The sequence below is a fragment of the Aulostomus chinensis genome, chromosome 4 (genome assembly GCF_037954235.1).
Source record: "Aulostomus chinensis isolate RoL2024-O1b breed Wild chromosome 4, RoL_Achi_v1.0, whole genome shotgun sequence".
Lineage (NCBI taxonomy): Eukaryota > Metazoa > Chordata > Actinopteri > Syngnathiformes > Aulostomidae > Aulostomus > Aulostomus chinensis.
Window position 1 is genome coordinate 22,121,658 of NC_141323.1, and position 4,627 is coordinate 22,126,284.

General features: G+C 42.1%; 1 long non-coding RNA gene across 2 annotated transcripts; it reads right to left on the reverse strand.

Annotated features, from left to right (window-relative positions):
- Positions 1-398: 398 nt before the first annotated feature.
- LOC147263561 (uncharacterized) lies at positions 399-2,980 on the reverse strand. Of its 2 annotated transcripts, none has more exons than XR_015112632.1 (3): positions 2,689-2,980; positions 2,130-2,240; positions 399-1,389 (listed from the first exon to the last, which is right to left on the reverse strand). It is a non-coding gene; the product is annotated as an uncharacterized LOC147263561 (long non-coding RNA). The 2 variants fall into 2 exon arrangements; XR_015112631.1 differs by lacking the exon at positions 2,689-2,980 and adding an exon at positions 2,365-2,413.
- Between the last annotated feature and the right edge of the window lie 1,647 nt (positions 2,981-4,627).

Here is a 4,627-nt window from a genome sequence, read left to right on the forward strand (position 1 = left end):
CCGGGCTGATACCAGCGGAACCAGAGCTCCGCTCCTCCAACCTAAAATTAACTTGAGGTAGGTAGGTAAGGTAAGGCAATTTTATTTGTAGAGCCCGTTTTCACAAACAGTTTGTCTCAAAGGGCTTCACATGGCATCATAACAACATCCTCTGCCCTTAGACCCTCACATCGACTGAGGAAAAACTCCATAGAAAACCCTTTTAACAGGGAAAAATCTGAGAAACCTCAGGGTGAGCAACAGAGGAGGGATCCCTCACCCAGGACGGACAGACGTGCAGTAGATGTTGCTCCAGACAAGAAAACAGTTTACAATACAAAATGTGGGAAACATGGAAATGTTAATAACAGCTGAAGAAGGAAGCTTCTGGTAGGGGAGGCAGGGAGAGCAAGCCAGCTTGATGGGGGACTGGATGGCAGACTGGTTCATGGAAGGGGAGCGCAGGCCAGTGTAACAGTAGGGAATAAGGGGGGGGGGGGGCGATGCAGGCGGCGGTTGGGGCTCTGGTGGATCTGTGGAAACACAGAGAGACTGCGAGACACCAAGGCCAAACTACAAAGTGCAACAAGTAATGGTAATGACAGTTCCAAAAATGTGCAGGGAGGAGAGGAGGAGAGAGGGGGAGAGGAGAGGAGAGGAGGGAAGGGCTCCATGTAATCTGATGTGTCCCCCAGCAGTCTAAGCCTGTAGCAGCATAGCTATCAATGGTTCAGAGCTACCTGAACCAGTCCTAACTGAAGGCTCTGTCATAGAGGAAGGTCTTAAGCCTGGACTTAAACGTAGTTAAAGTGTCTGCCTCTCTGACCCATGGAGAGAGCTGGTTCCACAGTAGAGGAGCCCAGTAACTAAAGGCTCTACCTCCCAGTCTGTTTTTATTGATACTGGGAATCACTAAAAGACCTGCATTCTGGGAGCGGAGTGCTCTGGTCGGACAGTAGGGACTAATGAGCTCTTTCAAATAGGATGGAGCTTTATCATTGAGAGCCTTATAAGTCAGCAGAAGGACTTTGAAGTCGATTCTAGATCCTACAGGAAGCCAGTGAAGAGAAGCTAAAGTGGGAGAGATGTGTTCTCTCTTCTTAACTCCCGTCAAAACCCTCGCTGCAGCGTTCTGGACCAGCTGGAGACTCTTTAGAGGTCACTTGGTGCATTTTGCTGCTTCCTAACTTGATCTTTTGAAACACATCAGCTTCATCAGGAGAGTGAAGAAGAAATGAAATGGTCTCCCTACAAGAGTCACCTTCAAGCTGCTGAGGCAACATGGCTGCTGATCTCTGGTCCTTTTGCTTGAAGAACCGTTGCTTCCTTGACCGGCTGTTTTACTGCACTCCTGGACTTTGTCTGATAGAACAGAAATATTCAGCCCCCTTTTCCATCGTAGAAGCGCTCCTGTTAAAGTTCAACAAAAATACAAAGGACAACAGTGAAACAAAAACACTGATAAAGAAGAAGGTTTACTCTTTTTGAATTTGTGTCCCATCCTATGAATCCAAGTCATTGTCAAACTGGCATTTTCATTGACTGATGGTTTTAATTACTGTTATTTTGTATTTTCATATCTGCTTAGATGATCAAGTTGAACATTGTAGCAGACTTAAAAATATGAATCAAGGTACTACAGCATTACATCACATTACATTAGACAGTAACAAAGTTATCAAACCAAATATTACAATATTGACAATTCCAGTTTTTCAGAGGGAACTCTGAAGTATTCAGTCTTGTTAAGTAAAACCCCAAAGTTCTAGAATGTAAAACTGCTGACATCATCATCTCCAGGTTTTTCAATCTACTTGAAGACAAAGTGATGAGGTTTGTGTGAGTGGAGATGGTGTTGAATGATCTAAAGGAGACAAATCTAGAAACAGACATGTTTGTGAAACTCCATTTTTATGGCTGCGTCCATTTTGTTATTTTTCCACAAAGTAGCTCAAATCATTGAGATTTCATTTTCAGTCTTTCAAGTAACCTGTATTTAATAACTGAACATGTTACAGAAATGTGACCCAACTGTGTCACTGCAGTCCAGATTTCATTAACATGTCAAGTTAAGCTGCATCAGAGAAAATGTGTTTCTGACTGTTTGTTAACAGCAAAGCTTCATAATGACTCCTGCCTTCATCACCTACGTCTGGATTGGCCTCCAGGAGTTCAAGGAGGACGTCTTCCTCCACTGCTGCCTCAGTCTCATCAAAAATGTCAAGTTCAGCTGCGCTGGGAATCCACAACTGTTTTTTTAACTACAGGAAGAAAGCATTTAACAAGATAAAGCTGGATTAAGTTTCAAAATGTTTCAAATGAAGAACTGCTTCAGCAGCTTTTAATGTTCACAGTTACATCATGAATTTGTATCTTGTCCATTACCAATATTAGTGGATAATAAAAAACTTTCTCATTCAAGTTGAAACCTGCAAGAGGCAGCAGACAAGGTCAAATTAATTTGACACATCAAACTAAACAACAATAAGGTGCATACTGCCCTCTACTGACTCAAGCTGATAATGCCACTATGAACTCCAAGGAAAAGAAAAGCACAAATTAAACAAAATAATACAGGACATTCACCCCCCCCCCCCCGCCCAAAAAAAAGAAATTCAACAAAAAATGTCCTCAAACAGTGAAGTTTCATCAAACCTTGTGTCTGTATGTTGTGATAGTATTTTATACACAAAATGAGAGTAAACTCACCTCCATGTTTGATGCAGTACAGAAAAAGAACATAGTTCCCTTTATTCTCCTGCCATTAAAGTTCATAAACTAGCAAGAATGTCAGGTAGCATTAGCATTAACTTCAGCTAAAGTCTACCAGCTTCAGGTGCCTTTAACAATCGCCTTACTCGCTACTTAAGGCTTTATACGCGGCGTATATAAAGTTTTAGAACCTGTAGAAGTTCATATACTTCGTTTTTTTTCTTTTTAAACCGAATATTCCAGGCACTGCGTTTTCCTCTGGACACCGCAAATCTTAGAGAACAGCGCGTGGAGATGGAGAGTGGAACTCAGCCCAGAGTTCCTGCGCGTGTCTGCTGAAATAGCCCCGCCCCCTGAGCTGCACTGAGGCGGTAGAACAACACCCGAATTAACACCATGAAACTACAAACCATTTAAACCTGCTTTGAAGTCATTCAAAAAGACATTTCTGACCCTTGACGTCACGCAGCCCCCCTCCACGTCCAAATCTCATCAAACTAGTCTCAGTCGTTTGGGCTGTCAAAAGAAACGTTGGGGCGACTTTGTTTTTAAAGTTATTCTATATTTGAAAAGATATTGATATTTTTACGAAAGACAGTACTTTAACTTTAACTTACCTTGTTTCATGATATGAACTTCATTGTAAACAGCTCAGTGATGGCTTCATATTTAATAGAAGTAACCAATGTTTAATATCATTTATTGTGAAGCCATGAGTGAAAGTGGAGTGTTGAAATTGTCTGACAGGAATCTTTATGAGATCCTTGTTTCTGTGGGGAACATATAGTAGGAGGTACGTAAACAGTCTGCACTGTCTGTCAACTGTTGAGAAAGTAGTGCTTTATTACTCCTGGTGCTCTGCAACAAACCTCATCTGTCAGAGGTGAGACACCAGCACCCAATATTACACATTTCTTTGGTAAAGCACAAGATTGAACGTTAAATGCTTAAAATAGAACAATGTCTGAAACTGTCATTCACCTTAAATGTGGGCATCATTATAACCATATACAGGACACAGAGCATGGAAGAAAAGATGAGGACAAGTCTCTGCTACAGTCAGTGGGAATTCATCAGGAATAAATTTGTTTTCAGATAAAACAAGGACAACAGCTGTTATGATGATGGTCACATGATTTAAAAGATTAAAAACAACTCTCTGTATCAATGTGAGATAGAGTTACAGAAATGAATAGAACATTACTCACTGACTGAAAATTGAAAAAGCACCAGACTTTGGTCCAGAGCTTGGTTCTAACGTGACTTGACAGAATTTTTTCTACTTTTTTTTCTTCTTGCAATCAACACTGCCCAGAGTTGATTTGCAGGAAATAACACTCACACATTTGATGAAGTTTGGTCAGACGGTGCAGACACACTTGACACCCAGAGAGGTGAGCAGGTTTTGGACCAAGTTGAAACTTGTCAAGTATTTGAGACAGAAAATGAAAGAAAGCTGTGGCTGTGTTCTGGTTCTGCGTGTGAACACTTCGGCCCCTAAAGGTAGCGTCTGCTCCTGCTGACTCAGGGCAACATTGAAGAATGTGGATGCCCCTGATAGAGGAGCAGGTCATGATGATGCCAGATGAACTTGCGGAGCAGAACAGTTGCCAGTCCCACTTGTCCGGCTTGTTGGCAGTGGATTGGTGGAGAGAGCAGCCCTGGTTCTTCAATGAGCAACCATGACCTCATGCACACTGAGCTGATAAGCTGATGGTATCTGATGATATCTGGTGGTATCTGGTGGTATCTGATGGTATCTGGTGGTATCTGATGGTATCTGGTGGTATCTGATGGTATCTGGTGGTATCTGATGGTATCTGATGGTATCTGATGGTATCTGGTGGTATCTGATGGTATCTGGTGGTATCTGATGGTATCTGGTGGTATCTGGTGGTATCTGATGGTATCTGGTGGTATCTGATGGTATCTGGTG